Below are 25,074 nucleotides of genomic sequence, written 5' to 3'. Positions count from 1 at the left end.
GGTAAGCATTCAGCTTGTGGCAAGTTAAGTTTCTTTTTCTTAATTAACTCATTTATGCTCGCGTTTTTGAACACACCACCGTCTGATTTTCTGCCTTGGCAGCCGATATCTGCGTACAAAAATTTGTAGCTGGCATCGACGACAGCAAGCAGCACAATGCTGAATGAATCTTTATAATTATAATATTCACTTCCACTACCAACAGGGCACTGTAGCACGATATGTTTCCCCGTAAATTGCTCCGACACAATGGGGGAGTTGAAGAATCTGTGAGAATGAACATGCTGTTTCACCCCAGTCATTTTCAGTTGCAGGTATCTGAAAGAAAGAAATCTGATTTCAGGTTTTCGTACATTCGCCAGAGGACACAAATGAAGATGATGAGGTTGCGGTTGGACCTTCCAGTCCTCCACCACGAAAAACTAGGATGGGCGAGAAAAAATTATATGCAGCAACCCTGCAAGATTGCGTCTCAATTCTTAACTAAAGTGCTGCAAAAACAAGAAGAGACAAGAACGATGAATGTAGTACATATGGGCAGTATGTGGTGTCAGTTTTACGCAAATTGCCAGAGTTAGAAAGAGTAAAAACGATGGCTTTGCTTAATGATGTTTTAATGAAACAGCATGTAGCGTATTTGGAAAGTGAGCAGTCGACAAGGGGTATGAATGTGGCAGGGCCGCCATCATCATCATCATCATCATCATCATCATCATCATCATCATCACGTAATAATTCCCCCGTTACATTTAAGAGTTATGAAGACAGTGACAACGCAATTGAAGAAGTTGTGTTTGATGAGATATGTAATTTAATTGAGAAATAATAACACTTCGAAAATGTGCTTATGTAACGATGTTCTTCATTTACTTACCTTTACATAATCCTTCAGTACTTCCACCAGAGCTACACATACTTCAGGTACTATTTGAGATATTGCTTGCTTCAAAATGCGAAATAAATATGCAAGGCTCTGAAATGAATCTCCTGTTGCTAGGAAACAAAGAGTAACTGCAAGCCTTTCGTTGACTGAAATAGCTTTCCTGAAATTCGTGTCTTTTTTTGAAACAAATGGTGATATCATATTTGCCAGATATTCAAAATCGGTAGGTGAGATCCGAGTGAAGTTATGGAAGCCAGAGCCATCTTCCATACTCAGCTCACGTAGCAGGTTATTTCCGCCAGTTTTTCTATAGCATGTTTTTCTCCAGCAACGACGAGGACGCCTTTCATTTTGTTTGTGTAAACCTTCTAGTATTAATAATGCAGCAGCACACATCATTATTGTTTCTTTGACACCAGACATAACGCAGCAGCAGACACGAACACAACAACACAAGGTGCACTGCAGACGGCGTGAACACACAACGAGAAATGTTTGCCGCCAGTGTGGATGGAAACAGAGACCAGAAACAAAGTCAGAAACATTTGCAAAACATCGCAGAAAACAATGTTTCCAACAGAAACATGTTTCCAGCGGCAGTGTGTACGCAGCTTTAGGGACTACCGACTTAGCCTTATTACTATTTACTGTTCCTAGGGACTGGAAAAAATAAAATTGCCGATAAATACGGATTCAGGGATGAAATCTTGCTCAAAATATGAAAATGCAAAATTACTTAATAAATACAATTATGAAGTTAATTGTACCCAGATGAACTATTGTCAGTGACAGGGCCAGGTAGCTTTATTATCTATACATAAATAGCAACAAAATAATGTTTTTGGGTACTGGTATTTTACAGTACCTGGCAATGCTCAATTTGGAAAGACAATATGCTGTTTGTAAAGGGACAGGATATACATTTATAACTGATAGGTGTGACCATCTCTGGCAAGATGGCCACGAGTGTGGAAGTCGGAAATTTTAACACGAGATATAGTTATAGTTATGTAGTTAGAAAGAAAAAACACACATGTGTGTGTGCGCGTGAATGTATACCTGACCTTTTTCCCCCCTAAGGTAAGTCTTTCCGCTCCCAGGATTGGAATGACTCCTTACCCTCTCGCTTAAAACCCACATCCTTTCGTCTTTCCCTCTCCTTCCCTCTTTCCTGATGAAGCAACTGTTGGTTGCGAAAATTTGAATTTTCGCGTGTTTGTTTGTGTGTCTATCAACATGCCAGTGCTTTCGTTTGGTAATTTACATCATCTTTGTTTTTAGGTATATTTTTCCCACATGGTATGTTTCCCTCTATTATATTCATATCATTAAAAAGATATTAAGGAATGTAGTAAACACAGCCAAAAAGCTGCAGAATTATAACTACATCAAATTGTCATCAAATAAGAGCAAAAGCATGTGGCAACTTATTAATATGAATACTAATAGAAGAAAACAAGTACAAAGTGATATTACCTTAAAAATAAGTGGAAAATTAGTCTCCAGTGGGAAAGAAACAGCAGAGGAATTCAATAACTACTTTACAGAAACAGTAGAAAACCTGGCTAACCATCTTAAAAATAGCTGTCCCTTACAACTAGAACCAAACTTATGCTCTGAGACACTATTTTTAAGGCCTACATCTGAAACTGAAATAAAAAACCACTTCTGCTGGACAAGATCAAATTCCATGCTTCCTCCTTGATAATTGCAGTAACTTTATCAGAAAACCCCTAGCCCACATAATGAACTTATCATTCCTGAATGGTGCATTTCCTGGTATGCTCGAAATTGCTAAAATTATACCTGTCCACAAAAAAGGAAGCGAAGAGGATCCCAGTAATTATCGATCCATTGCACTGCTTTCAGCTTTCAGTAAAGTATTTGAATATGTAATGGCCACCAGAACCATGTCCTTTCTAGACAAAGAAAATATCCTGTCACCTGCTCAGTTCGGCTCCCAAAGTAAGAAAGCTACAACTGATGCAACACAAGAATTTATAGATCATGCACTGGAGCTTGTGGACAAAAAACTCCCAGCCATAGGTATCTTCCTAGATCTAACAAAGGCCTTCGACATGGTTAATCATAGTATACTTTTGCAAAAGATGCATTCCTATGGAATAAGAGGAAATGCCTATGACTGGTTTAAAAGCTATCTGGAAGATCAACAGCAGTATGTCGAATTAAATGAAACTAAGCTCTCTGGTACAGCTAGCACTGTACATTCCTCCATACACACCATAAAGCAAGGCGTTCCCCAAAGCTCCGTCCTGGGCCCCTTGCTGTTCTTACTTTACATAAATGATCTTCCTCACAGCCTACTAGACACAAAAACCCTTTTGTTTGCTGATGGCACCTCTGTACTCTTATCTGTGCCCGAACAAATTCTCCAATGTAATATAGTTAGGACCACAGATCAAATAAGTCGATGGCTTTAAAGTAACAGGCTGCGTCTTAATGCAAAAAAGACAATTGGAATAACCTTCCACACTGCCCAAAACAGAAATCCATTACTACCAACTGTATCACTGGAAAGAAAAAATGTTAAATTTGAAAATGAAATAAAATTTTTGGGGGTCACTATTACTGATATGCTCACGTGGAAAAGGCACGTTGACGTTACCAGCACAAAACTTAGTAAAGTATGCTTCATGATTAGATCAATAAGGAATGTCACTAACACAAGTACCCTAACCACAATGTACCATGCACTCTTTCACTCTGTACTTAACTACGGAATCATCTTTCTGGGGCCAAAATCCTGAATCACTTAAGATATTCAAACAGCAAAAGAAGGTAGTCAGAACAATTATGTTCAAAAAACAAAGAGACACCTACAAACCATTACTTAAGAAACTAAATATTTTGCCCCTCCCTTGCCAATACATACTAGAATTATTATTCTTTACCACAAAAAAAGTATGAACAGAATTAGCAAAAATATGGATTACCACGATTACGACAAGATCAAAAACCTCTCTAAGAATACTTCCCCACTCAACAAAACTGTACAGTGATGGTGTCAAGCGCATGGGAATAAAATTATATAACCATCTTCCAACTTTTATACAAGAAATCAATTTTGTTACATCATGGAACAATTCTCTGTAAAGCTGTAACTTTAAGTAAATTTGTAGGTAATGTAAAATAATAATTCTTCTGTGTTCCTGTTTACTGTTTAGACTCCTGTAAACTGCATATTTGTATTGACTTATCCCATATTAGTTGTACAAGCCATTGTACTAATTTGATCTATGGGACAAATAAATAATAATAATAAAACCATAAAGAAAGTACTGCAGAAATGTTTACTTTGTTTTGAGTTTTTCTGGTATTCAGTCCAAAGACTGCTTTGCTGCAGCTCTCCATACTACTCTATCCTGTGCAAGCCTCTTCATCTGAGTAACTACTACAGCCAACATCCTTCTGAATCTGCTTACTGTACTCATTTCTTCATTCCCTCTATGATTTTCACCATCAACACCTCCCTCCACCTGATGCCTCAGAATGTGTCCTACCAACAAGTCTTGAGTATCAGTGGCTAAAACACACATTTTTAATACTTCTGTTGTGAAATAGCAGGTACCTTTCATTCCTCAACTACACTGTTTAAATGCAACAGTTACCAACTTTACGATGTAAAATGCGAGTGATTAGATAATTTTCAACATATAATCATTCCCAAAGATAGATGCTACATTTATCGGTTGATAGTTATCACTTAAACAATTACCACTCCTTTAAAGTTGTGCTCTGTTGTCCCTTTCAACAAAATATAGTTTTTTTGCAGTAAATTTGGTTGATTTCCATTTGCTGGTAACAGATGACATACTGATTACATGGGTTATGAACTGAAGGGTTTACTCACAATTGCAGTGCATAGGCATGTGTCTGGCAGCCACTCATGTTCTGTGTACAGTACCTGACATGTGTCCAAGCAGAGAAATACCTCATCGCACAGGTGATGCTCAGGCTGGGAAGGAGGTTTGCGTATCACAGCAAAGACACAATCCTGGACCCGCTAGACATCACATGCTCAGAGAAATAGTTGCCCACCTGCAACACACAGTGCATAACAAGTTTCATGAAGGCAAATTACATAAAATTGATAAATCTTAATACCCTCATCAGGTAAAACTGAAGCACAACCATGACCAAGTGGCTAATAAGCTCAGATAAAAAAAGATGTAAATGGCCTTTCAGCCAACTAAAGAAATGTAATCTTAACAGGATACATATGCTGACAAGATTTCTCTGTTAAAAATACACGTTTTCCTGAGTGAAAAAATATTTTTCCCCAGGTGAAGATACACTACATACCGGGTCAAACTACATTTTCCCCCTTGTAAAGTGACAGTAAACTTGACCTCAGAGCTGTAAAACTCAGTCCTTTTGATTGTAACTGTTTTATACACTTGTATAGAACTTCTTGGCACTTTAGGCTTAAATTAATACACACATACTATAACTGCAAGAGAAGTTAAGCTTTTACATAGAATATTAGCTGTCAAAAATAAATGTATATATATTTACTTTTTATTAACAAGACTGTGGTTAGACAGGATCCTTAGAACATTGTTTAAATTGCGGCTGCTCAATATTTCTGAGAAGCATGATTGTAATTTTCACAGCTGTGCACTAAATATTTTGTGAGTCACCTGGCTGAACACAAGTTCCATCAAGCAGTTTGACTTTTCCACAAAAAAAGCCAGTTGCATGTGAATTCCTCAACAACTCATCTCTCACTTTTTTTAAGAATAATTATACTTTTTGCCATCGTTATTTTACAATTTGTAATCAATGAAAGGACTAGAATGAATGTGATTAACACTGAAGCGTCGTCTTCTTTAGCATGTGTTACCCTTAAGACATACCAAACAAATGTGCTGGTCGAATTTTAAGTAATGGCATAAATGGTTTGTCTTCTGGTCCTGAAATTTTTCTAAGTGCTTGGGCTTCCAGATGTTATGACAGAGTGAAATGCACAATGATTTAAGAAAAGCATTGCACTTTCTCACATGTAAGATAGCCTAAATCACATTGCATAAAGAAAAATTTACTTCGAAAGTAACGCTTATCACACAACCATTTGCATTTTTCCCTCGACTTGTTACAAATATAAATAGTTGTGAAAACATCCTCACTGAAAGCAGTCTCCTTATGAAGTATCATATTGCATGGTCTCTGCCCTGAAGACTAAAACGTTTTGCTGTCAGCAAACACTTATGCTTTGTGTTAAGTTGCAGAGAGAATGTGCCATTTACAACAAAATGTTTATTTTGATATTATTCTTGCATTTATATTTTACTGCTGCAGTACTATCCTGTAAAAGTGGGCAAAAATAAAATTCTGCGTAAGAGAATCAGTTCTTTACAGCCAAATTTAAACAACTGAAACAATTGCAAATCCATTGAATTTTGAAAAATCCAAGTTTTCTGCAGGTGAAGAAATTACCACAGTCTTTCTGGATTTCCCATTGCATGTACACCCTATACCAGACACTCTCCCCCTGTAGCCAAGGTACAGCACTGTACTGTATCTCATGTAATTACTTATATTTCCTGTCTTACGCATTTGTATTATCCGAGCCACTTGCCAATCTTTAGCTCCAGATCTTCCATCAGCATACTCTGAAAGGAATCTATTTGGTTCACAATAAGGACCAGAGGCCTGCAGCCATAACATTATAATGTCTACACACAGGCTAATGATTGAAACTGATTAAGACTGGAGAAATAGAAAACATGGAAAGAGAAGAAAGTTCTAAAAATATACTGGGCCCAACAAAACACCGATGAATAGCTGAATAGGAGGAACGAAGATCTGTACAAGGAAACAATGAAATCTCACAATGAGAGAATTTAGAATGAAAACAGGATATGTAAAAGAATTTTTGGACATGTCAACCACAAAACTTCCTCTGATGTAAGTCACACCAAGAAATTTAGTATTATCTGAAAGAGATGACGAGTGACCATGAAATCTTGACCGATGATACATTTGGAAAGAGTGATAGAAAACCAAGGTGATGTGGTCAGACGTTAGGAAATAACAGGACTAAAGCAAGTAAAAATTACTGAACAAACTAAGTTAAACTGGAGGTAGTTACTTTCATGGGCCACAGTTAGCACAAAATAGGAAAGTGTAGAGACACTGAAATGCGAAAGGGCTCACCATGAAAGCTCCATCTATACTCTGGCACGTACTACCACCAATCTCATTCTAGTTACAGGTTCAGGCAGAACGCACACTTATGATGTAACACACAGATTTCACCACCATAGCAATCCTTAGCAAATGTGCATGCTGAGAGAATAAAAACTTTTCACATTTGTCAAAACTGAATGAGAAAAGATTTTACAATACATTTCAAATGTTAACCTTTCCACACTCTGGCAACTGAACAGAATGTCAGAGTTTATCAGGAGGAAAGTTCCGATGTTAACATTTAAGTGGGAAGAGTGATATCTGTCAACATCAGAAGTTGATGTATTTTTGCCATGCTCACTGGTGATAGTAACGGATTCCACGTGTTTGTGTGTTATTAGTGTATATTTTTTAAGCTTAGTTTTTGTGACATGAGTACCCTGTTTTCGTAAGAGTAGTCTCCCACAAAAGATGCTAAATATCTAACACGACAGAAGTTTTACAATAACTTGACGGAAAAGAATTCTACAAAATACGCAAATGAGAACAGAAACAGATGATACAATTTCTGTTAAAAATTTCTCTTTATTAGCAGATGCAGAACAGTCATCTTTATCAAAGGAGAAAAATAAGTTATTTTTGATGTCTGAAGCATAAAAACAAAACACACAACATAAGGTAAAAAAGCATCAATACAACACATTCTAACGACAGTTCAGTGCATTTGTACTGGTATATATTTACTCTAGCAAATAAATGATGATTTGATATGTTTGGAGGACAGTTCTCCCATTTGTTCATTTCTCAGTGTTGCAGGATATTTACCATACAATACTTCAAGAACATCCATCATGAATGCTACATGGCCAATAATAAGCCTTATCACTGCTAGTGCCCTAATTCCAATACTACAGCCCAATTTCTTGTACCACAAGTGGTATCTCATTTTCATGATTTGGTACAAGACTGAGCAAAGTTAACATGCCTAGTGTGGATAACACCATCACCTGAGGTTGAAAAAGACACCTCTATCCATTCCACTGCCATCCCACAAGAACTGACCTTAATACTACAAAAATGGTACCACCTATTTAACAAAACACTTCACATGGCACGTAAAACACAAGGGGCATTCAATAAGTAACATTTTTTCTGAAAGCAGGTTGGTTTTAATCAGGATACCAACGCATCATATTATCTCCCAAAAATATTTTGGCTACAAAACCCTATTTTTTAACAATATGTTCAATTCGACAGTCTTATGCCACCTTACTAACAAGGCCTGTTGCATTAATAACCTCCTCACCATACATCTTCTGCTTCCCACAGTCATCCTCCACTAGGCCAAACAGATGAAACTCTGAAGGTGCAACATCCGAAGAAGGAAGATCTGGTTTGATGTCCCATTGACATAGAGGTATTGAGACTGAGCACAAGCTCTGATTGTGTCAAGGATGGGGAACAAAATTACCCGTGCCTTTTCAAAGGAGCCATCCCAGCATTTACCTGGAACGAATTAGGAAAAATCACGGAAAACCTAAATCTCAATGCCCGGTTGCAAGTTTGAACAGTTGTCCTCCGGAATGCAAGTCCAGTGTGCTAACCTCTGGGCTATGTTGTTCAGTTGCAACTACAGGGCTACAGGGTGGATAAGGATGAATAGTCCAATGAACTTTTGTAACCACCTGTTGGGTGCACATACTTTTTGTCACGCCTTGCAATGTCATGGTGATACACTGATCACCTCAAACGAGTGTCAGCAATTTCCAACACTGCAGCAGTAACAGGTGCGTGTGGCTGGCTGGCTGGCACGTCCTCACTGCAATGATGACAGACACTTCAACCACCGAGTCACCATGGTATTGTTCACTGTCAGATCTCGACAGTCATTCTGCAATTTCTTACGAATACCAGTGACACTGGTTTTCCAGCAAAAAACAAATTCAGTGACAGCTCTCTGCTTGGAATGCATCTCTGTTACATACATTATTTTGAAGGCTATGTATATTAGAACTTCATGAAACTATAGGGGCTGAGGTAGGAATATTCCATGCTGTCCCACAACTAATTCCACATTTATTAAACAAACTGGCCAAGAAAGAAGGGTAATGTTACATTACCCACTGAATGCCCCTCACATTTAATTATAAAGTGACAGAATGACTTGCCACTAGTCACCTTAAGGAAGCATAATTTGAAATACTACTGATACATAAACAAAAAACCTATTAGACAGCTACTGAAGTGCTATTTCCTTCCTCCAAGTGAGAGAGAGAACCACCCACTCTGAGGAAATCACATCTTGCAATGTTGAGGGGAAAGTAAGACGAAGGGAGGATGAAAATCAAATTTTTCACCACAGGCCTGGAATTTTGAAGCTTGCAATTGCTTGAAGCATTAATAAGGACACCTGGTCTGAAACCCACATATTCCTGTAGGTGTCTCAATGCTCTTAGGGGTCAAGCTATATAAAGTGGTCCAGTGATGGTTGCTTGACCATTTTTAATTATTTTCATTATTTATATCTGATTGCCCTATATTTGAGAAGTTCAAAACAGTTATTTAAAAGAATTAATCCTGCACCTATACTGGATGGATGCCATTTTATTTGCAGCAGAGCAACATTTTTCAGTCTGGAGACATTAGCAAAAATTTGAATATCTCTGCACTGGGTTAAGTTACAACATTGCATATGACATGATCGTTTTTAGAAAAGTGTCCTCTACAACATTGTCTATCACACAAGCTACCCTAAATTCAAAAATAACCAGTCAATATGACCTCCAAAGTTTGGTATCCAAATTTTCAAAAATCCACTTTTTAGGCCCAAAAATAACAAACAAGGAGTGATTTATGAGAGTATTTTTTCCTATAGTTGGATGTCACACACTACTAGCCTCATATACAGCAATAACACTTAAAAATGTTTCCTTAATTTTTTATGAATTTTTTAAATGTGAAAATTTTAATTTATTGTAAAGTTTTGGGTTAGTTATCTCAGGTGGGACTAAATATAAAAATATGATTTTTGCATAGTTTGTACACCTATATGAGAGCAAGGTACTATAAAAATTTCAACATTGATATGACTGAACAAAGATATGAATTTTTGAAAATGAGGAGATAATTCACATTACTCTACAACTGATTTTATGGCTGTTGCCTATTTAAATGGTTTATTGTTTCATTGCAATAAAATTTACCTGTGACATATTTAGTAAACACTACCACCCAATATTCATTCAGTTTATTTATTTTCAATAATGCAATATTACACAGTAGCAGCTTTTGCTTTTTTGAGAGATTAAGTGGAATACAATAACATGGATGAATAGTGCTATGGGCAGATAGCAAGTGAAGTGTGTCACAAAACAGTTTACAGTTCAGTTTCAAAAAACGGAAAAAATGTCAGTGACTTTGATGATGTTAGACAAACTTTGTTTAAATTTCGAGTAAGTTCTTCTGTAACAGCAGACTGTGAGTATCGTGATCCACTTAAGGTTCATAAAAAGGCTATTACTAAGGGTTTGAGGGAAATAAAACCTGAACATTTGTCTTTGTTATGTGAGAGTGAAACAGCTTCGCAACTGAAATGTAATGTGATTCCTGGGAATTCCCCGTGCCCGAATTGTTACTCAAAAATATTTGTTGTGAATCCACAAACAAAACCATGTAACCTTGTTAATGACATTTATATTCCTAATGAGGAAGCTGTTAGCATACTGGATTTCGCTTGTTCTAAGTTAGACGTATCTCCTTCGAAAATAATGAAATTAGGTAGCAAAAAAAGAAAAGCAGCTATTGAAAAATAGATATAACAAATTTCAGACAAAATTAGAAAAGACATGGAATCATGCTTTAATAATTCAGATACCAACATTATTTCTAAAGAGGAAGAAAACCTACGAGCAGCAGTATAACACTGAATATTTGGGTTTAATAGATAAATTAAAAATTAAATCTTCAGTGACATCCAAAATAAAAAAGTTAAAATTTTAAGTTTGCTCCCTGACTTATGGTCAAGAACAAAAATAGTTCACGAATGCAACATCTCTCATCATTTGGTTAAACTAACCCAAAACTTTGTGAAAGAGCAAGGCATTCTTCCAGTTTCAGGAAAGAAGAAAGGAGTAGCTATAAGTAAAGAAACAAAAATATCCAGCAGTGTTTTGAAGATGATAAAAACAGTAGAATGTGCCCAGGTTTCAAAAACTGCGAAAGAGTTGTTGTAGCTGGAGTTAAAGTAACAAAGCAGAAACAACCAGTGCGGTCAAATTTAAATGAACTTTATGCAGCTCTCAAAAATTCTCATCCTAAATGCAAATTTGGAAGCTCAAAATTTTGTGACCACCCTAAGTGGTGTATTTCGGCTGGATCCTCAGGGACACACTCCTATGTGTTTGTTTATATCATCAAAATGTCAAACTGATGATTGCGGGTGCAAAAATCAGTGATATTAACTGCAAAAAGTTACTAGATTTAATGGTCTGTGACACAGTTATGACTGCATGATGAGTTTGTGTAGTAAATGCCTTGGTAAGGAAACCATTATTGAATCGTTTTCACAAATATGAGGAGGACATGCCAGACAGCATTACCTTCAAACAGTGGTCACAACTGACAGGGCAGAAATGATACCAGTGGTTAAATCTCAGGGAGAGTACTTGGATTCTTTAATTGATAACTTACAAAAATTCTAAAGTCACCACTATGCTTCTAAAATCCAAAGTAAGTTTTCAAAGGACAAAAAGCACAACTTCATGAAACTATATGCATTGTGCTAGGTGATTTTGCAGAAAATTTTATATTTGTGATTCAGGATGCAATACAATGACCAGGGAACAGTGCATCCATTTATTCTCTACTTTAAAAATGAAAAGGATGAAGTTTGCAGTTCTTCAATTTGTATCCTAAGCAAATACTCTGAACACAGCACTTTGGCTGTTCATGTGTTTCAAACATTATGTAATAAATTACACAAAAGAAAATGTTCCCGAGGTAGAGAAGCTGATATACTTTTCAGGTGGAAATGGTAGTCTGTATAAGAACGAAAAGAATTTTTCAAATCTGTGCAACCACAAAGTAGACTTTGGGTTGGAGGCTGAGTGGCACTTTTTCACATCTTGCCATGGTAAAAATGCATGGGGTGGAGTACGAGGTACAACGTATTACATATTTTCCGATCAAGAAAGAAGTGGTTCTGCACGTGAAAACAACTCAAACCAGATTTGAAAACTCTATAGCAATAAATGGAACAAGGCATTTCCACAAATTCCTTGGCACTGCAGAAAACTTAGTTCGATGCTAAGTAACATCAGAAATCAAAATTTATGAGGATCACTCCCTCAGTAAAATTACATCTGTCTTTAACGTTGATTGACATAGTGGCATGTTTGTTTGATGGACAGTGGCGGCTTGCAGAGGTTGGAAGAATAAGTTTGGGAAACGATGTTTTTGTGCATTTTTACCACCCTCCTGGCCCAGGTACATCATTCAAGAAATCTAACAGTGACAAAGATTGGATACCAACGAAAAATGTTTTAAGGAAACTTTCAGTGCTTGAACTTACCACGGCAACTAGGAGGTCTTATTCCGTATCACAGAAGCTGTCTGAAGAAAGAAGTGTTCTTTACTTCACCACCAGGTTTAGAAACAGTCACATGTCTAAGGATGTTAATAGAAAATATGTTTTTTAAGTATGTCAAAATAATATAAATGTTAATTTCAGTGATGTTTCCACTTTTTGCATATATTTCAGTACCATACTTCAATTATAATTGGTTATATCCAGCCAATGTTACACACGAATAGGCAACAGCCGTAAGATTAGTTGCAATGTGAATTATCTCCTCATTTTCAAAACTTCATATCTTTGTTCACAGTCAGATATCAGTAATGAAATTTTTGCAGTACATTGCTATCATACAGGCTTACAAACTGTGCAAAAATCATTTTTATATTCAGTCCCAACTGAGATAACTAGCCCCAAACTTAAAAAACAAAAATTTTCAAATTTGAAACATTCATAAAAAAATAAAGATTTGTAAGTGTTCTTGCTCTATATGAGGCTAGTAGTTCGAGATATCTAACTAGAGGCAAAAAATAGAAACTCAGAAATCACTCCTTGTTTATTTTTTGGCCTAAAAAGTGGAATTTTGATAATTTGGATACCAAACTTTGGAGGTCATTTTGACTGGTTATATTTGAAGTTAAGGTATTTTGTATAATACACAATGTTGTAGAGAAAACTGATCTAAAAAACAATCATGTCAACTGCAATGTTTTAACTTAACCCAGTGCAGAGATATTTTTGCTAACATCTCTAAACTGAAACATCGTCGCACGCTTACAAACCAAAATTCAGTAAACGTGAAAGGTAATTTTTTTTTTAAACTTCTCAGTTACAGGGTAATCACATATAAAAAATTAAAATATTTAAAAATAATCAAGCAACAAACTTAATTTTTATTGGACCACTTCATTTGGATTGACCCTTAGTTAAAATATGTCATTGACTGAGGAGTATCACTGTTGCCATGAAGTAGTGCAAGTGAGTGTAATTTCGACTGTCACCAGTCAAAGCTGATGACTAGTATCTTATTCTTCATTACTCTATGTAGCTTACACTAATGAAATTTGTACAGTTATTCAAGAAGAGAAAAATGCATTTTATGCTACCTGGAGAAAAGAAGGTGAATGATTCCGGCAAAATTTAATTTTAGTTTAAGAGCTACTAAGAAATTACTCTGTATAGAATGGAAGAAATGGCAGACAAGTCTAATAATCTGCATGTTCAGAGAGTAATAACTGCATCCTATAGCTAGGCATCAAGCTGACATGATTTAAATTTGTGTAGTAAGTTAATTTTATTAACAATTAAATTCTTTGCTTCACTGAGTAGCTGGTTAAAGGTTTTTATGACTGAATACCTCACTCCATTGTGCTATGGTCAAGTGCTGGACAGAGTAAATACTTCCTTCTAGTGTTATATTTGTGAATGTTACTCCTCTTTTCAAAATTGTGATTGGCTTTTGATAAAATTCATTAATGAGTAACAGTACTACGAGGCTGTGATTAGTATGCCTACTCTTTAAATAGCTGTCAACAGGATGTTTTACAGAGGACACCACACTTTATATGCAGTATATGCTTCTTTTCACCAAACACCGATTACCAAAATTTATTACAATGCCCTAAGACAGTGAATAAAAATAGAAGTTAAAATGTTAACATTTTTAACTTCAAAATCTAAAACTACCCGTAACACAAACGTTTCTGAGCTTAAACATTTAAAAAGATGTGAATGTAGATGTTCTTTCAGTACTATCATCATAGTTTAGTATGATGCATGAACCACACTATAGTAGAAGATGAACACAATGATTGTGTTAAGAAGCAAAGATGTTTAGTCTTTACAGAACTCATCTACCAATATGCAGAAAGGTAAGTTTGAATGGTGTGGGGGCATAACATAATTTACATTTCTTGGCTATACTTAAGAAGGGGGTAGATGAAGTCCACCTCAATGTTGTTGGTTTGTTTACGTCTATTGCTAGCTACATTACATTATAAACCTTTTGGCTTGTGCCTATGTGCAACTGAATATGTACAATTTTGGTTTTGACAGAGATGATTCCTCTTCATTTATTGTAACATATTTGGAAACACACACTGTCACTGAAGGTGAGAAAAACAAAAATTACAATCCAATATCTTGAGCAGCAACCAACTAATGAACACTGCTGCGAGTTCTTCACACTGCACAAGAACTACACATTCCTCAATGAAACAGTCATATTTGAACACAGAAGTCTTCTTTCCTTAAGGTCAAAATCTATTGTCTTCATTACCTGCATAGACTATCTGTCCTATGTCCATAATGCATGTTATGCATACTGTGTTGTATATTTTGGCCTACAGTGATTTGTAATTTACTACCTTGACAAATCATATATAACTGTGACAAACCTTGAACGAATAAAGATAAATAAAAATAAATATTGAAAGAAAAAGTCAAAACAGCAGAAATGAAGAGGAAAGTAGGATGACAAATTAGCGGTGACAAAGTAAGGGCTCTCCTACACATTTCAAAATTATGTCATCCCCCACATCCTCAAGGAACTACTCACTACGAGTCTAAACAACAAGTGTTTAATGTAATCACTAGCATCAGTTTGTAGAGGTGAAGCTTATACACACCTAAGAAACTACTTCCGATATTTCTTTTCAAGAAAGGGTACATTAACAATAACATAACCTTTCTTTCAAAATTTAACTTATTATGCATACAAGACTCAGGTTAGAGCTGTACGTCTACGGCAAGCTCATTTACACAAAGCAGTGCCTTTAGATTCATCATTTTCTGTATCTATTGCTTCACATCTTCATATCGGCCTCAAACATTCCCTTGTCTTCGAATATTACGATTCCATTCTATTCCAGCTTTAATACATGAAAAACTTAGATTCAGAAATTGCCAGCATATTTGCTGGGCAAATCAAAATCCACTAACCACTGCTACGTGACATAATTTCAGCAAATATAGTGAATATAATGTTACAGACAAATTCTTATTACCTTTCCATGTGCTCCATGTGCATGTAACGCAATAAATGATTGGTGAACGATACAGGCTAATAAAGATTTCATTTACGGGATGGCTGATCTCCCTCGGAATCTGAGGTAACAAAGGCATCCTTCAAGTGCAGCTGAAAGTAAAAAATGACTAACCTGGAAATTAAATGTGCGTGATATCAGGATATGCAAGCAGCATGATGTGTAGTTATGAAACTTACCCACGAGACAGCGTGCCTGAAAGCATAGAATCAAATACACTAGTTCAAAACAAACTGGCACACCGCCACAGTTCTCATGTTGTCGACACGTGACCCTGCTAGAAGTTCTTTCAAACCAATGAGGTGAAACAAGTGAACATCGTTTAACAGAAGAAAAGCGACGGCGCCAAACTGTGACCAAACTAAATTACATAACTTCTAGAGAGACCACTAATTATATGAGAAACTTTTGATATCATATTAGCATAAAGATGTTTCACAGTCCATCAAATGGAACAGGTATCTCAGTAACTCAGCATAACTGGAGAGAACCCAAGAAAGAATATTTAACACCACGTCGCTGAAACACGAAAGAATCGGCACTCGCAAAATGTTGATGCGTGAATCTTTCGCTCCCTAAAGGCCCCTGTTGTAAAAAAGGAAAAATGTTCTTAAAGTTCAATGTAGTATTCCTTGGTATTTTCATGAAGTATGTTTCGTGTATATAGGATATCCTTGAAGTTCGTTTTTTTTCAGTTAAGTGCCAAATCTGTATCCTACAGAAATATACCGTTTTAAATGAAACTGCATTGTTCAGACTTAATAATTTGCAACAGGTTATGGGCCGAGGTTACGGTATAGCTGGTAGAAGCTATCTGTTGTTGAACCTAGAGTACGGCAAGAATATGGAGACTATAAAGTGATTATCGATAAACTCGAAGGGCCTGAAGATTGGGCAAAATGGAAATAGCATATCTCTATGGTACTCCGTTCATATGAACCGGACGACGTTATTATCGGTACACGCGAACCTGCAGTGCTGCCTCGGTAGTCAACAAGTGAACAGAAGGCAGCGTACGCAGCATGGCAAAAGAATGACGCGAAAGCGGCAAGTTTGTTAGCAAGTGCGCTAAGCAAACCAGTAGCTGAACTTGCATTGACGTGCAGAAACGCTAAAGAAATATGAGGCAAACTACATGCGAGATCTGAACGTAGTAGCAAGCAAAGCTTGAACATGTTAATTGAAACATTCTTCCGTGTCAAACGTGACGAAGCAGAAGATATTAGCTCACATGTTGCTAAGCTACAAAAGTTATTTGTAGATTTAAATGATGAATTAACGAAACATGAAGAGAATACGTTGTCTGAAAGAATATTAAATGATCGCATTTTATCTACGCTGAGAGAGGAATATGATAATTTCAAAGATCTCTGGGACACAATACCAGCTGAAAACCAGAATTTGGACTTACTTATTGAAAAACTTTGTGCTATTGACCTGCGTGAACAAAGTACAACAGATGTAACTGCACTGGTTGCGTATAACTCACGAAAAAAGATGTCAAAAGAGCGAGCAAAAGCAAAATTTCCGTGTAACAAATGTAAACAACTAGGACACTGGGCAGCGGAGTATCCACAGAACCCTCGTGACTGCAATAACGAGCAGCAAGGAGAGAAGGTTAGTGAAAACGCTGTGTTTACTTCGTGTGCCATGGGTTTGTCTACTGTAAATTATATTGACGTAAATAAATGCTATTGTGATAGTGGCGCTACGAAGCATATCACCCCGAATAAACAATAGTTCGTCTTGTACAGCGAATTTGATGTTCCTGAAGTGGTTTCATTAGGAAGACAAGGTACTAACATGCATGCACTTGGTTAAGGCACAGTTTACATCGAAATAAGACGAAACAATGAGTGGTATAGGGCCAGGTTGGAGAATGTTTTGTATGTGCCCGATTCTCTGCCAGAGCAGCTGCAGGTTACGGCTACAGTATAACATTCGATTATAGAAGCGTTATGATTAAAAAAAAAAAAATCAGCGCCGACATCGTCATGACAGGCAATATGGAAAATGGTCTGTACGTGTTGAATATGCGTGTTGTCAGACCAGAAAACAGTGATCAAAAAAATATAGCGACATCTGAAACACTGCAAATGTACCATGAAAGATTCGGTCATCAAAATAAGCAACACATAAGGAACATTTTGAAGAAACTTAACATCAGTGTAGAAGGCTGTAATGATGAATTTTGTGACGGTTGCGCATTAGGAAAGATGCACAGAATACCATTCAAACAACGAACAAACCGCTCCACAATTACTGGTGAATTAATTCACGCAGATGTCAATGGACCAATGAGTACAGAGTCGTTTGGAGGTGCTCGATATTATGTACGTTTTAAAGACTATTTCAGTAAATTTCGTCGAATTTTCTTTCTTAAGCACAAACATGAAGTGTACGATATGCTTAAGCAGTTTTTAAATGAAGCACAAACCAGAGGACATGTTGTTAAACAATTTCGATGTGATGGAGGCAAGGAATTTAACGACATGATTAAGAAATTACTTATGCATAAAGGAATAGAATTACTGATTTCTCCACTGTGAACTCCTGAACAAAACGGTGTGGCCAAACGTGAAAACAGAACAATTGTTGAAGCAGCACGTTCAGTGCTAAACACAAGTAAGCTACCAAGAGGACTGTGGGCAGAAGCATGCAATACAGCAGTCTATATTTTAAATCGTACTGGAAGGTCTTCGGTTCCAGACAAATTTCCATATGAGCTGTGGTACAATCGATCAGTGGGAAAACTTGATCGTCTCAGAATTTTTGCCACAAGTTGCTATGTTCATATAAGCAAAAAATTCCGTTCAAAATTTGATGACAAGGCTGTTTTTGGACAACTCGTTGGGTATGTCAATGACAAAGATGGATTTAGGGTCTGGGTTCCTTCCAAAAGGAAAGTTGTCTTGAGTCATGATATAAAATTTAAACCACAGATAGTGTGTAGCTCCTACAGTGATCACATTACCTTCGACATTCCTCGGCAGTCTGTTTCTGGAGGAAGTCCAAGTGAAGAAAACCTTAACGGACTTGAATCTGGAGGAAGTCAGGAATCAGATGGCAATAACAAAAAATCAGCAGAATTCCTGAAAGCCAAAGCATTAGAATCTTCCAACGTAGATGAACTGGAGAACAGAAGACTACGAAGAAAACCAGCCGGGAATCGAACCCGGGACCCCGTGCGCGGGAAGCGAGACCGCTACCGCGAGACCACGAGGGGCGGACAAAGAGAAACAATACTTGGGTGTTAGTTGAACGTCCTATGAATGCCAAAGTATTACAAAATCGTTGGGTTCTACGTCGAAAAGTTTCAGCTGATGGAAACACTCGCTTCAAAGCCCGATTAGTTGCTAAAGGATATATTCAGCAAGCAGGAATATTTTTGAACGGAATACTTCAAGATGAAGTATACATGGAACAAACAGAAGGCTTTGAAGATAGTACGCATCGAGTGTGTCTCCTGAAACGGAGTCTGTATGGACTAAAACAAGCACCACACTGCTGGAACAAACGGTTTATGGGCGTTGTGGAGAAAGCAGGTTTTCGGTACAGTGCTGCAGATCCTTGTTTGTTTTATCGCAAATGCAATGAAAAAATAAAACAAAATGAAAATGGAGCAACTATGATAAGTAAAGAAAAGTACAGGAAAGAAATACTGGAAAGATTTCGAATGGCAGAATCTAACATTTATTCAACTCCCATTGGATATGAAGAAAATGATCAGAATGAAACAGAAGTAATTTCGTCCTCTGTTCCCAACAGCGAGCCAATTGGATGTCTTATGCATCTCTCAACAGCACTCGTCCAGACGTAAGTTTTGCAGAAAATAAAGCTGCTCGAGCTATGAGAAAACCAACTGCTTCAGACCGGAACCGAGTTAAACGCATATTTCAGTATCTGAAAGGTACAGTAAATTGTAGAATGAAGGCTTTCACGACCGGTTGACATGGCTGTTGATATACTTTCCGGGATGTGAGGTCGTGGTCCAAGAACTTTTCTGCTCCTTACGTTTCGTCCAGGACTGCGCTGGACCACGACCTCACATCCCGGAAAGTATATCAACAGCCGTACAGTAAATTATGGCATTATCTATGATAGAGAATTTACAGTGATGCTGATTTTGCTGGAGACAAACAGACAAGACGTTCAACAACTGGTGTTGTGGCAAATTACCACGGGGGGTGGGGCAATATCATGGACAAGTCAGTTACAGAAGTCTTGGAGCTTAGCACACCATAACGATCTATAGTAACAGATCTCAAAGTGCCTTAATTTAATAGCATATGGCAAATTGATTGACGGACATGGTTTGTGGGGTGATATATATGAGTGTCAAGATAGGATTGAGGACGTTTGCGTATGTTGATGGTGGGACGTGTGTGAGGTGTAAATTAGATCTTATTTAAAAAAAAATGTTGTAAAGTAAGAATAATATTGAGAAGGTTTTAGATGGCAGGTCACGCGATGAGGCGAGAGCAGGGATGTGTAGTTATGTTTAGTTAAAGGGCCGTGTAATTTCGTGTGAGGAGCAATGCGCAGTGTGCTACAGTGTCATAGGAGGTAAAGACATGTGCTGCTATGATGTGTCTAGCGTATGGAGGCTGCGCTTTGGAATTATGCTATGTTGATGTAAAGTTGACTTTCACCCACGTTCGGTGGTCGCGGCTCAGGATTGTGACGGATCGTGGTCCTGGACGGACGTATGTGTGTACTTTGACCGCTGACGAGCGCATTGGCCGTGCCAACTCACGCTTGCAGAAGCCGAGCAGGGGCTGTGCGAGGTCTGAAATCAGACGGATGGGTGCCTTCACGATTCTGTGGGCAGGATTTGGAGTGGGGGGTACCTGCGCACGTCTGCTGAGTTATTTTGCGAGCGGATCTGCAGGCTCTGCTGTGCGTTATTAGGATAGTTTACGAGTACTGAGCGTATCTACACATCTGTGTGAGATATTATTTAGTAACAGTTTGCTGTATTGTGTACTGAAATTATGATTGGGTGTGTGTCTGTGGGCTGCGCAACATGGCCCGGGGCACATCTGGGATTGGTGTTTTGTGATAGCGGAATAGATACACTGTATGGTTAAATAAGTTGTTCGAAAAATAGTGTTCTCAATGATTACACGCGCCTGCAGCGCAGATCAGAGTGATTGGTTTTCCATCACCATCTCGGTTGCATGCGAGTAGTAAGTGTTTTCCCGGCCGCGTTAATCGTGTGTGTCAACGAGCTATGAGCTATTCTCACAATAGACGTGAAGGCAGGTCCAGACCCGAGACGCCGGCGGTACACATGAGAAGAACAATGTATACTTTCACATGTGTCGGCTGTCACGAGCGCTCGGAAGCTGAACTTGGCTGGAGACTCTGGAAGCCCCTTCCCTGCCGACCGCACGCGCGCGCAGCCTGCCTTGGAGCGTAATCTAAGGCGCACAGGCGATATCAATTTCTCCGGTGTTTGGTGCGAATGCGACTGTGTTGAGGTCATGTTTGGGGGAGGCCGAGCAGAGACTTCTGGTCGGTTTGACAGCTGGGGATGTTCGGGCGCGTCTGTTGCACTATTTTGCGAGCATGTCTGTGCACTGTGCGGTGTTTTATGTGGAGAATTTAAGAGTACAGAGCTCGTCTGGTGATATTGTGTACTGCACTATTTAAGGGCTGTTTGCTATTGTGTGGTGAAATTAGGAGTTGTTTACGTGTTTGTGGCCTGTGTCAGATGACCACAGTCGGACCAGTGCGGGTGTTTTGTGACAAATATACTCCACGACTATATAAAAGGGCTCCAAATAAATAGAGTGCAGCCCTTCCTTACTTCCCCGAGCAGCACAGTGCGGTCTGAGTGGTTTCTGCGCAAAAACTGCAATCTGGTCAAACTGTGAGTGAGTGGACAAATTTATCTGTAGAGGAGTTAGAGGTCTGGATTGGAATGAATATCTTGGTGGGTGTGGTTGTGTTGCCACGTGTAGTGCACTACTGGAGTTCAGAAACTGCCTTATGTCAGCCTTACATATCGAAACCTATGAGATGCAAAAGTTTCAAAAAGATATGTCCCAAATATATAAAGTACACTCTTTCCAGCTTCGATCATCCTATGGACTGAAATTATTTCCGAAAATTAGGAGTTGTTTGGCTATTTGGACGTAAATGTTTTGCATTATTTACGGGCGGTTCGCATGTCTGTAGGCTGTGCTATTAGTTATTTTTAACTGTTTACAATTAGCAAGCGTGTGTCTCGAGCATTATAAATGAGTTATGTAGGACTGTTTTGCAGGTCTGTATGGTGTGGAACATGTCGGTGTGATACATACACTCCATTCCTAAATAAAGTAAATTGGTTCCTCCATCCATGGCCCTAGTGCAGGGTGAGTCCTTTTACCCGAAACGTGTAGGAAGAGGTTGAGTGCTGGTGACTCAGTTTAGTGGTGATGAGCTTCGTTTGCAACAATTTTCTTAGGTTGGTGGGGGGGAGCGCAAGTGAGCTTTGTTTACTGGCAGATTTCAAACTTGGCGCTGGTTCCTAGGGGGAGGTGGCTGTCTGGTCCTCGAAAAGTAGTTGAAATTAGGTAGTTGAACACCTTTGCATACGTATATGAAATTGTAAATTGAATTATTTAATACGAATAAAAACGCAATGGAATTAAGTACTTGGGTATTTACAGAAGACTATGTCCGTCACGTGTATGGATGGTGTGTGACTTAAGTGGGGCGGCGGCGCAACGATTGTACAGTTATTATGCGCGCGCGGGAGAGAGTCTATTAGCGAGCATTCTAGTGCGGACCAAATGTGCTGTTATATAGTCATGGCGGATTCCACTGTTGAGCAAACTTTGCCGCCAAAAGTGTAGCACTGCGTTGTCGCTCGCACAAGGGCACATGGTGGACAGTGAGCAGTAAGCATCGACAGGTTCGAACGTGCCCAGGAATACAACTTTGGCGCCAAAAGTGTGGCAGGGAACGGCGGACCGTTGTGTGATTCAGCTCCGAGGCAAACAATTTTGGCGGGAAACGTGCGGAGGCGACGAATAGACGTGGTAAGCGGACAAGGGACCGCTGTGACGTCAAACTCGGCAAGTTCCAGCGTGTCCAACGAAAACATGTTTACGACGTGGGAGCGATCGCTGGGCTCGCCCCCCAGCGTACCGGCGGCCGCCTCACGTGACAGGCGTCGGCAGTGTCTCCGTGCACTGGCCAGGGGGTGGCGAGGATTTGAACTAATTCAGTTGGAGCGCGGACGTCGTGCCGACTGCACTGCGATATCAAAGATGTGTGTGCGGACTGTGCTGGAGAACAAGTGATGACCGTACTGCTTGAAATAAAGTCTTCAGTCCCTTCCCCCCTGCAAAATCAAAGGACGTGACTTACGTTACTGTAAGTGCAGTTTATTATTTGACGCTATTATGATAGGCTACCAGTGAAAAAAGATCAGTGACGGAGAAAGTTCGTACATGTGATCAATTATGGTGTTGGGATTTGAACTTATGATAGAATTTTGTTATGAATGTAAGGAAAATGGCTTTCTCACCGAGAAAATCGGTCATCTTGAATAAATAATAAATGACAATAAATAATAGTAAATAATAATAAATAATGAATGTTAATGAATAATAATAATAATAATAATAATAATCTGCCAGTCATAAAAGGCGACGAAAAGAACAAACCAGTAATTGGGCTAACCCCCCTTTTAGTGTGATTACTTGGTTCAGGACAGAACTAAAGAAGCCTCAGACAAGTACTGTCATGGGGGGGGGGGGGGGGGGGGGGACAACTCTTGAACCCTATGCCCGTCCACAATGGTAACAACACTGCTAGCCAACTGGAAAATGATTTAAATCCAAATGGAGGTGTTTTGCAGGATATGCTTCCTGCAACCACCCTAGAAGGAAAACAAAGACAGAGGATGAGATAGTCAGATGAAGTTAATCGACACCTCATGTTCTGTTATTACCAAGCAACAAACCTAGGAACCAACACAATTGGATACAGATCACAAGTATACACAACATTTATTACCAGATACCCGGAATTAAAATTTTTAACAGAACGACGACTAGCTGATCACATCCGTGTAATAATAAAAAATAACAGGACACCGCAGTCAGAATTAGAAAACATCAAACAACAAGTACAACAAATACTGGAACAAAATAATGTGCAGTTAGAAGAAGAAAATACAGTAATGGACTCAAACATCCAAGTAAAGGACTCAAACATCCCAGAGCAAACAAACAAAGACCAACACGCATCAATTAAACAATCAGAGGAAAACGAAATCTTAAGACAGCCACCAGAACAAGCCCAAATAGAACACGAAGTGACACACATGTTAGATATAGAAGAGAAATTTCACCTGACGTATATAGAATAGAAAGACACAAATACAGACATTAGACCATTCTTGCATAGACCGCCAAATAACCCACAAGTCGAAACAACAATAAAAACTATCAACACAATCATACACAACAAAATAAATGAAAACACAACTATGGAAGAGTTACAACTACTGGTTTATATAGGAGCACTCACTACACTAAATATACACACTAGGCAGAGATCAGAACCAACCAACACACAGAAGAAACCCACAAAACCAGCATGGCAACACAGGCTACAGATCAGAATAGAAAAACTGAGAAAAGACATCGGACAGCTAACACAATTTATAAGAAATGAAATATCAGACAAAAAACGAAGAAGGTTAGGTAACATCTCACAAGATAGAGCAATTAGATGAAAAGAAGCAGAAATTACAAGCATTGGCCAAACGACTTAGAAGATACAAAAAAAGTGAAAATAGAAGGAAACAAAACCAGACATTCAACACAAACCAAAAGAGATTTTACCAAACAATAGACAACACACACATTAAAATAGACAATCCACCAAACATAACAGACATGGAACACTTCTGGAGCAACATATGGTCAAACCCGGTACAACGTAACAGGCATGCACGGTGGATACAAGCAGAAACAGACTCATACAAGATGATACCACAAATGCCTGAAGTGATAATTTTTAACATGAAGTCACCCGAGCAATTATTTCTACGCACAATTGGAAAGCCCCTGTAAATGATAAAATAGCAAATTTCTGGCTAAAGAAGTTCACCTCAACACATTCACATCTAACTAAATTATTTAACAGTTACATTGCAGACCCATACACATTCCCTGATACACTTATTCATGGAATAACTTATCTGAAATCTAAAGATCAAGCAGACACAGCAAACCCAGCTAAATATCGCCCCATAACATGCCTACCAACAATCTACAAAATATTAACTTCAGTCATTACACAGAAATTAATGACACATACAACACAGAACAAAATTATAAATGAAGAACAAAAAGGCTGCTGCAAAGGAGCACGAGGATGTAAAGAGCAACTGATAATAGATACAGAGGTGACATATCAAG

At 38.3% G+C, this 25,074-nt stretch overlaps 1 long non-coding RNA gene across 2 annotated transcripts; it reads right to left on the bottom strand.

Annotated features, from left to right (window-relative positions):
* Positions 1-4,487: 4,487 nt before the first annotated feature.
* On the bottom strand, positions 4,488-15,930 carry LOC126109725 (uncharacterized). 2 transcript variants are annotated; one of them, XR_007523718.1, is made up of 3 exons: positions 15,829-15,930; positions 15,611-15,741; positions 4,488-4,942 (listed from the first exon to the last, which is right to left on the bottom strand). It is a non-coding gene; the product is annotated as an uncharacterized LOC126109725 (long non-coding RNA). The 2 variants fall into 2 exon arrangements; XR_007523717.1 differs by having other exon boundaries at positions 15,611-15,758; positions 15,829-15,910.
* Between the last annotated feature and the right edge of the window lie 9,144 nt (positions 15,931-25,074).

The sequence above is a fragment of the Schistocerca cancellata genome, chromosome 12 (genome assembly GCF_023864275.1).
Source record: "Schistocerca cancellata isolate TAMUIC-IGC-003103 chromosome 12, iqSchCanc2.1, whole genome shotgun sequence".
NCBI lineage: Eukaryota > Metazoa > Arthropoda > Insecta > Orthoptera > Acrididae > Schistocerca > Schistocerca cancellata.
This window is presented reverse-complemented; position numbering and strand designations above follow the sequence as displayed.